The 10070-nt window shown below is 44.2% G+C and overlaps 1 pseudogene; it reads left to right on the top strand.

Annotated features, from left to right (window-relative positions):
• The first annotated feature begins 5866 nt into the window (after window positions 1–5866).
• Window positions 5867–6500, top strand: LOC127184697 (40S ribosomal protein S24-like; annotated as a pseudogene).
• The last annotated feature ends 3570 nt before the right edge of the window (window positions 6501–10070 follow it).

Genomic DNA, 10070 nt, shown 5'->3' with positions numbered 1-10070 from the left:
CTGATGATATGCTTTTGAGGAAAAAAAATCCTTGTTGGAGCTGGATTAACTCAGCAGTTAAGAGTACTGGCTGCTTGTCCAGAGGACCCAAACTCTATTATTACCTCTCTATGTGATGGTTCACACCTGTCTTAATTCCAGGTCCTCTGCAAGCACATAACACCCAAACATATATTCAGATAAAATACTCACACACATTAAATAAAAATAAATAAGTTTTTTAGCTGGGCGTGGTGGCATACACCTTTAATCCCAGCACTGCTGAGCCATCTCTCCAGCTCAGCAAGAATTTTTAAAAACTTATTTATTTATTGTATTTTTTTTTTTTTGAGGCAGGATTTCTCTATGTAGCTTTGACTTTCCTGGACTCACTTTGTAGACTAGGCTGGCCTCGAACTCACAGCAATCTGCCTGCCTCTGCCTTCCAAGTGCTGGCATTAAAGGTATGCACCCCTACCACCCAGCTGTATTCTTGGTCCTAAAGTACACATTTCCCATTCATTCTGGATGAGATTCTGATGAACAGTGTGAGTGAAGGAAGAGAAAAATCCTTCTGGATACTAGGGCAATGAGGTTGAGTGTCAGGGTGGCCTAGGACATATAGCAAAAGTCACAGATAGTTTCAGGAAGTAGCGAAAAATGACAAATGTCATTTCTTGGTATCCTTGATGCTCTCCTCCTTAGATGTGTGTAGTGGTAGAAGACATAAGTCTTACTTGTGCCCTGTAGCTTGGCACAAGAACAGGAAGTAGTGTAGACGGGTCCACCCCCTCCCTTCCACGCCTGAGTCACTTCCAGATCCTGACTCATCCCTCCATTGAGTCAAGTCATAATGACAAGTTGTGGGGTGCAGAGAACAAAAGAGGCCAGCATTTGCCTGAGCAAAGAGGGCCAGGAATGAATGTGGGTGGCCTCACTTCTCATCTCCACTTCTCCAGCATCTTGCTGCCACATCCCCTCTGACCCCGGGCCAAGTAGGTAGGTAGGGGGTGTGGAGAAGGACAAATTCATCTGGCAGCTTCTACAGCCTTAGGTCTCAGCCCAGCTGTAACCAGAGCTGTGGAGAGAGAGAGAGAGAGAGAGAGAGAGAGAGAGAGAGAGAGAGAGAGAGAGAGAGAGAGAGAGAGAGAGAGATATTTTGGTTTTTTGAGACAGGGTTTCTCTGTGTAGCTTTGGCTGTCCTGGACTCACTTTGTAGACCAGGCTGACCTTGAACTCATAGCAATCTGTCTGCCTCTGCCTCCTGAGTGCTGGGATTAAAGGCATGTGCCACCACACCTGGCCTGAGACCATTCTTTCTATAACCCACTCAGTCAAAAGGACCAAGATGGAAGGCTCCTATGCTTTTGGATGGAAGATGCCAAGGTTTCCTCCACATAGTGCTGTCTGCTGAAGTTTTCCTTTTGCAGCTTGTGGAGAGTGCCTGAAAGCAAGTTCTTGCTCTGGTCCAGTCCCCTCACCCATATAGAATCAACTGAAAACGTATCTTTAGGGACTAGCTTGGGAGCTGCCTAACAGTTACTGGTTGGGGAAGGGGCGTTACATGTGTGTGATATGTTCTCTCAGTGTAGCCCAGATTGGCCTTGTGAACTCATCCTCCCAAATAGCTGGGATTACAGGTAGTGCCACCATTCTTGCCTCAGTGCCATTTTAATGCCTATTGTTCCCCACAATATTGAACACCAAGTTGTGCCAGGCACACATCAACTGGGTCTCTTTAAGTAAATTCCGTTTATCACACCCAAAGCCTCACTTCACAGGTGCTCTGAAGTTCCCTAGTAGGAAACACGGATTCCTCTGAGCACCATCATGCTGTGGGGGTGGGGGGGGAATACTGGGGAGTAGAAAGTTGCCTCATTAGTCTGATGTGTGTGTGTGTGTATGTATGTATGTATGTATGAAAAAATTGTAGTAAGTAGGAAGCTATAAATTGGAGCCTAAATGTCCAAGCTTTTAGTGCCAGGTATGGGTAGACTTGGTCAATTTATTAAATGAATTGAGAAATTCGTAGCTATTTTCAGCATAGGGAAAAGTACTTCCACATCTACAAAACAAAGAATTCATTTTGTAGTTTGAAGTTTTTATTGTCTTCCCTTTTATTACTGTTTGATTTTTAAGACAGGATCTCTGTAGCCCAGGTCAATCTAGAACTCACTACATAGTCCAAGCTGGCCAGGAATTTGTGATCTTCCTGCCCCAGTCTCCCCAGACACTATGTCCTTCTTGTCATCACTTTTCTGTATGTGGATGACATTTTTTACATGGAAATATATGTATTTATTTTATTTTTATTATTTATTTATTTATTTTTAAAGATTTGTTTATTATGTATACAGTGCACCTCAGATCACATTAAGGATGATTGTGAGCCACCATGTGGTTGCTGGGAATTGAGCTCAGGACCACTGGAAGAGCAATCAGTGCTCTTAACCTCTGAGCCAGCCCTCTAGCCCCATGTGTATTTATTTTTATTTTTTATATTTTGGATTTTTCAAGACAGGGTTTCTCTGTGTAGCCCTGGCTCTTCTGGAACTTACTTTGTACATCAGATTGGCCTTGGACTCAAGAGATCCGCTTACCTCTGCCTCTGGAGTGTTGGGATTAAAGACATGTGCCATCACTGCTTGACTTTTTTCCTGCAGTTTCCCTTTTAATATTATTTTAAATTATCTTTCTTTGTTGCTACAAAGTATAAGTAATATTTTTAATGGTTTCACAACATTTTAGAAAGACAATTTATGGGTTAGCTTAATCTCTTACTCCAAATTTTTGCACACAATATTTGAATTCAAATGTTTCCTTTTTTACAAATAATACTGATATCATTAAACACATACCTTTCAATTATCCATCATCAATTAATATTTATCATCTACCTATATTTGTCCAGAGGAGATGAGGATGAAAATGAAGATGGAGAAGATGCTGAGAGGTGGGAAATGGAACAGACAAAACAGTCCACGTTGCAAACGCAGATCCTGGTTGTGGCGCTTAGGCAGGCAGAACTGCCGCCACCACTGCAGCAGCGTGAGCTAGGGAGGAAACCCCTCCCAGGGACTGCGGACAGCCAGGCGACGCCCTTGCTGCCGCAGTTTGGCCTTGGCCTCAGGCGGTCTCTGGCGCCCCCTGCAGTTCACGACACAACCCTCGGTTCCCGGTCTCCTCTATTCACCCCTTCCTCCATTTTGGAGAAGAGTCTTTGGCCTTTCCCTCCTCTGCCTCTTCGAGCCCTCCCCCGTGTTAATTTCAGAGTCTTCTCCCCTCCCCGCCCCCCCCGACACTCTTGCGGAGCTAGCTGGTGTCGCTGGGCCTCGAGGGAATGGGCAGACCGAGAGAAGCCCAGATGACTGGCCAACAGGGTCCAGGATCCAGGTTCCTCTTGGTACTGTTATTGTGGGAGTTAAGCCTAACCCTGTTGCCCAGAAACCTCCGGACTGAAACCTCAGGAATGAAGCTGCTCTTTCTGCTTTCTAAAAGGAGGTGCCGAAAAGAACAGAGCATTTTGTGGGTTTGGTGATTGTGGCACTGCGGGGTCGTGGGCTTGCATTCCCCTATCTGCAGGCAGAGGAATTGGGGCATGAGGGAGGTACTGAACTTGCAGGTTTCTGGGGGCAGAGACTTTACCACTCCTTGGTTCAGGTCTCCATAAATTCCTAAATGGCATCTCAAGATGGTAAGACACGAGACAGCAGAGGGCATTGTTGTTGCTAGGAAGCGGCCTCCTCCCTGAGTCCCAGTTAATACCCCCTCCCTATTCATCCATTTTTGCATCCCCTTTTCCGTTTTCTCAGATGCAACCCCATCGTGTCCCAGGGGCTACTCTGCATGCACACGCATGTGCACATGCCCCAGTGCTGCTCAAATCCGGTGGAAAATCACCCTAAATGGAAACCAATTAGCATTCCATCTCACCTAGAATCATCCTTTGCCATGCCTCTGCATGCCTCTGTTTGCTTAGACCAGACTATCTTTGCTGCCACCCCAGGCCAAGGAATGAATATATATGACCTGACCCAAACCCTATAGGAATGGTTTTCAGGCAGGAGACATGACCCTCAGTAGACAAAGGTGAAGCCTGATTCCAGAAAGCACCAAGCTGCTGCTCTAGGGACCGTGCAGACCTAGACAGCAGGGCCAGTTCACCTGTGTGGCTGCGGGTGGGGGCGGGGGGATGGAGGGGACGACAACGACACACAGGGACACCTACTGACTCTGGAGCTGGGGATTCAAGCCAGGACACTGAATCACTGTAGCATTTTTAGATCTCAGAACTTAGCTGCCTGACTAGAGCTCACAAAGTTTTGGGATCCACACATATTTTTTTCCATTTCTACCATCTGGTCATCTTCATTTATCTGTCTACACAGTCACAAGTGTAGAGCTCCTTGGCTATTGAGATGCAAAGGGCTCAGAGGATAGGGGACTAAGACAGGGCTACATCACATTCAGGTGTAGTTAGGAACCACAGAAGACCTGTTGTAAGTCTGGGGGCAGAAAAGGAAGTGCTACTTTTCCTGCACTTCATAAAGGGCCGAGGCCAACACCCTATAACCAAAGAGTAGATAACACAAGGAAAGCACACACAAAAAAGGTCTTTTTATTACAGTTTTACTTGATAACAGTGTTACTGGGGAAATTGGGGTTCCCATTTGGGTTCTTAGTCTCCTTAATAAAATAATTTAAAACAGACTGAGAGGTTCAAGGACCATGTCATTAGAGTTTAAAACAAACACAACAAGGCAGATGAACTTGCCAGCTGCTGAGTGAAGGGAGAGTCAGGGTCCAAGAAAGCCGGCATGGTCATTGATGAAAGTCAGCAAGCAGCTGCATGGCAGATAAAGAAGGGGATTTCAGAAAACAAAAGAGAAAACCCAGAAAGAAAAAGTGCTTAGGCTTTTGGCTAGTATCAAACAAACAAACAAACAAACAAACAAAAGACGAGATAGAAAGGAGGAAAGGGAGAGGGTAGGTTTTTTGTGTTAGACAGGCTTAGTGGTGCATATCGGAAGTGTTGTAAGCAGCCGCAGTGGAGGAGGGGCTTCTGGGAAGTGTACTACCATTACCTCATTAAGGGAATAATTGTTCCTCCCATCTCCTTAGCATGTCTTCAGGTGAATCAGTTTTCTTGAGGTGCGGTCTCCTGACAAGGTGATTGGCAGACCTAGTTGGATTAACTCTTAAAGGAGGAGACAGTAGTTTGCAATGTTCTAATCTTTGGAACAAATCAAAATAGTCCATCTGGGTTCCAGGGTCAGAGATAGAACTCAGATTCCATTCCTTTGACCAGGAGAAAATAACCTTCCCTGAATGAGCCTCAGCAAAACCCTGACATGCCCCATCTTTTCATATGATATTTTAAATCCCAAAGAAGGGCAATTATGAAGCATCCTTTTCTGGTTACCAGGGAAAAAGGAAGTGTGACCAAAGCAGATCATCAGTAGCTTCCAAATGTAACTCTTTTTGGCTTTTTGAGACAGGGTTTCTCTGTGTTAGCCTTGACTATCCTGGACTCACTTTGTAGACTAGGCTGGCCTTGAACTCACAGTGATCCACCTGCCTCTGCCTCCCTGAGTGCTGGCATTAAAGACGTGTGCCACCTAGCTGAGCTTCCAAGTCTAATCCTTATAACATCTGCCCATGTCAAGAATTGAGGTTTCCCCCATCTCTCAGGAGGCAGAGGCAGGCGGATCTCTATGAGTTTGAGGCCAGCCTGGTCTACCAAGTGAGTCCGGGGCAGCCAAGGTTATCATAGAGAAACCCTGTCTTGAAAAACCAAAAAAAAAAAGAAAAAAGAAAAAAAGAAAGAAAGAAAAAAGAAAAAAAAAAAGGGATTGAGGTTCCTTAGCAGCTTTTAGGGACCTTGGCCATGAAGAACGACACAGTAAGAATCCAGACTGGGAAGTTCATGACTGTCTAGTTCAGAGGAAACATGCTGGGAAGGCAAGAGTACCAAAGACAGAAATTTAAGAAAAGCTAGCCAAAATGTACAAAACCACACCAGATGTCATCTTTGTAATTGGATTCAGAAACCATTTTGGTGGTGGCAAGCTAACTGGGCTTGGCATGATCTATGATTCTTTGGATTATGAAAAAAAATAATAACGAGCCTAATTATAGACTTGCATGACATGACCTTTATGAGAAGAAAAATCCTCAGGAAAATAGTGAAAGGAATGTGAGAACGAAATAAGGAAGGTCAGGGGGACTGCAAAGGCTGCTGGTGGTGCTGGCAAAAGGCAAAAGGAATAAAGATTCCATGGTGACCTCATCAGCTGTGAGGGTGAAAACTCCTAAGCAAACAAAAAGAAACTCATTTTTTCCAAGTGAAAATTTAAAACCAAAAAAGTTTAGGTCCTAACATAACTTAGGAAATGGGCTGAAACTGGGACAGAAAAAAGCTTAGGGTCTCTCCTCTTGCTGACTGTCAGGCCTTCCGGGAGGAACCAAAGGGACGCAGAGTAAGAACACAGCAAAACCACATGAGGGTGGATTGACCAAAAACGAGGGGAGATAACGTTCAGACAGCAGTTGAGTATGCAAAGTCCCAAGCCTAATCGTGTCACTCCTAACGTTCTAATAGATGAGACACATCTCGGAAAATCCAGAGATTCAATTCCAAAGCTCTTTACCAAAAATGATGGGCGTCTGGGCTGGAAGTTTAGTCACGTCATCAAGTACCGCTTGCAGGCAGCTATGCCAAAGAAGAAACTTATGTAGAGACCGAAACTAGAGCCCCAAACCCCTTAAGGGTGTCTGCCCTCCACCCAGAACATAACCAAGAGCATTTCCAGCTTCTAGCCAAATGACATGACAGAAATGATTCCCAAGAATCTGACCTAAAATTGTCTGACCAGTTTTTTAAAATCTCCTGTCCACATCAATGGCAGCCTGCAGATTCCCAACCCAAAGTCTTCAGCATGAACTGTCTGATTTTAAAGGTTAGCCTTGTATTTCAGGCAAACCGGTGCTGATTCATCATGACACAGTCAAGTAGAAAACACCATCTTGCAAGTCTTAAAAAAAAATACCAAAAAAACAACAAATCTTAAAGCAGGGTTGGCAAAAAGCTCAATAGGTAATGGGGTTTGCTGCCAAGCATAACAACCTAAATTCAATCCCCACGAATCACATGACAGAAAAAGAGAACTGGCAGTCCACAGTTATCTTCTGATCCTCCACATGCCTACCCCCAACACATATAATAGATAAGTGAATGTAATATTTTTTTAAGTGGGAGGGCAGCCAGTGAATGTGATTTAAAAAAAATTTTAGAAGAACAAGAGTGGTTGTAGAGAAACCCAGAGCCCTCAAGGGTAGAGGAAATCAATGAAGTATGTAAGAACTTAAATCCTTCACCTGACCATTGGCCTTTTAGTAAGTAAAGCTCGCCATTGGCCAAGAACAAAGTCAATTAATTCTTTATCACACCGCTTTGAAATCATTAATTCCAGCACTTGAGGTCAGCACCTATATCTAAAGACAGTCAAAGTCAGAAGAGATTTACTAATCTGTCGGTGTCAGTGACATCCTATCCATAGCAGGAGAGGTTATTGAAACCTTACCTGGCCATACTTTGGTTATGTGTCAACCATCAAATTGATAGAGGAGGAGGAGGAGACACAAGGCTTCCAGAGCAAACCAAAGTCCTAAGAGAAATCAATAGAAGAAGGAAGGAAGGAAGGAAGGAAGGAAGGAAGGAAGGAAGGAAGGAAGGAAGGAATTGGGTCACTGCCTTGACTGAAACTGAACAACATACACAGCCCACCATCCAGCTGTGTTTGTGCTGAGGAATGTAGGACGAATCCGCAGCACTGGAGTATGGATGGGTTTGTGCACAGGTTTCTACCATGGCCTCCAAACCAGTCCTGATCTTTGTCTTGGAACACAGATGAGGCTGGAGATTACAGCAGCGGTGATGGGGTGGATTGTTCTGGGCCTGGTTGCTCTGCTGTTTTGGGGGCACTGGGTGCCAAGAAGCAGAAGACGCACAGTGTCCTCTCTCAGACTCAGTTGCGTGCACTCAAAGATAAGAGTTCGGAGGCACAAGAACCTCAGGTTCCAGCAGATGCAAGACCTTGCCAGGTTTCTGAGCCTCTGTAACATACAGGTTAAGAAGACCTGATTCCGAGACCAGAGAAGGAAATGGAAAAGATGAGCGATAAAGCGAGTGGCTAGGTGACTTGGGACTCACAGCTCCAGAATCCCCAGGCCTCCGTGCCTATCTGTCCCCAGAGGAGCTGATGAACACATCTGGAAGCTTTCTCATTTGGAGGATCCAGTCCCGAAACAGCTCAACTTGCATCAGTCAGATCTGCAATGGCCATTCCTGGAACACCCAGTCCTGGTACACCCACTCAGGCCTGGGACAAGAAGACCCAGAACAGTCCATCCCGGTCAGTGCTGCAGAGAGTAATCTCCAGGCTCATCTGTGTTCCAGGACAAAGGTCAGCCCTGGTTTGGAGGCCATGGTGGAAACCTGTGGGGAAACCCATCCACACTCCAGTGCAGAGAGTGGAGTTCTACTGGGCTTTATTGATTTCTTCTATCCTTAAGGGCTCTAGGTTTCTCTACAACTATTACTTAGTTCTTTAACATTTGTTTTATATTTGGCTTCATGGTGAAGAGTTAGTAAGCAGTTTGGCTAAAGTATAGATTAATAATAATAATAGTAATAGTAGTAGTAGTAATAATAATAATAATAAAATAACCTTTAAAAATAATATGTTCCGAAAAAAAAGTCAATTTCTTTGAGACAAAACACATAATTTCCATACAGCATAGTAATTGCAGTCTAAGGCAATTAGCTCCAAAAATGAAAACTCTCACACCGAAAGCTGTACAGCAACAATCATAGCAGTTTTATTTAATAATAATGAAAAAGTGGAAACATCTTGTCTTCCATAATCATATGAATAGGCAAGTGCTGGTGCACTGGTGCATCTTACTATACAATGCTACCCAATGATAAAAAGGAACAGCCAGGCATAGGAGCACACGCCTGCAATCCCAGCATTCAACATGTGGAAGCAATAGTTCAAACTGGGTGTGGTGGTGCACGCTTTTAATCCCATCACTGAGCAGATCTCTGTGAGTTTGACGCCAGCCTGGTCTCCAAAAAGAGCCCAGGACAGCCAAAGCTACACAGAGAAACCCCTTCTGGAAAAACAAAAAAGAAAAAAAAAGTTCAAGATTATCTGTGGCTACATAGTGAGTTCAAGGCCAGCCTAGACTAAATGAGAACCTGTCTCAAAAAACAAGATAAAGCAAAATTGGGCATGGAGAGATGGCTCAGTGTTTAAGAGCTCTGACTGCTCTTCCAGAGGTTCTGAGTTCAATTCCTAGCACCTACATGGTGGCTTACAACCATCTGTAATGTGATCTGATCATACTTTATACATAATAAATGAATCTTTAAAAAATAAAGCAAAATTAATTATAGGTAAGAAAGTATTGATATAATGCAATAACTTAGGTGAATCTCCAAGGCTTTAAACTGTGAGTGGGAAAAGCCAAACCTGGAACGGTGCAAATGTGGCCAGGCCTAGTGGTCCACACCTGCACTTGGGAGGTAGAAGCCAGATGAGTTCCAGTTTGAGGTCAGCCTGGGCTACACCATTAGATCTAAGGCAGCCTGGGCTACACGAGACCCTACCTACCCAAACAAAGTCATATATATATATGTATATATATACATATATATTAATATTAATTCATTTATTTATTATTTAATACAGTATTCTGCCTGCATGTGTGCCTGCATGTACACCAGAAGAGGGCATCAGATCTCATTACAGACGGTTGTGAGCCACCATGTGGTTGCTGGGCATTGAACTCAGGACCTTTTTGTTTTTTGTTTTGTTTTTTGCTTTTTGTTTTTTTGTTTTTTCAGCCAGGGCTCTTAACCTCTGAGCCATCTCTCCAGCCCTATGATTCTATTTATATAGCAGTCTTGTAATGACAGAAATTGACAGGGCAGATTAGTGTCGGACCTTGAGGACAAAGAGTATGCAAGGCAAGCGCTCAGGGCAGCAGGAGAGCCCTTGGGGGCTGTGAGTCAATGATGCTCTACT

Source organism: Acomys russatus, chromosome X, assembly GCF_903995435.1.
Source record: "Acomys russatus chromosome X, mAcoRus1.1, whole genome shotgun sequence".
NCBI lineage: Eukaryota > Metazoa > Chordata > Mammalia > Rodentia > Muridae > Acomys > Acomys russatus.
Note: the sequence above shows the minus strand (reverse complement) of the source record. Positions and strands in the feature narration are given on the sequence as shown.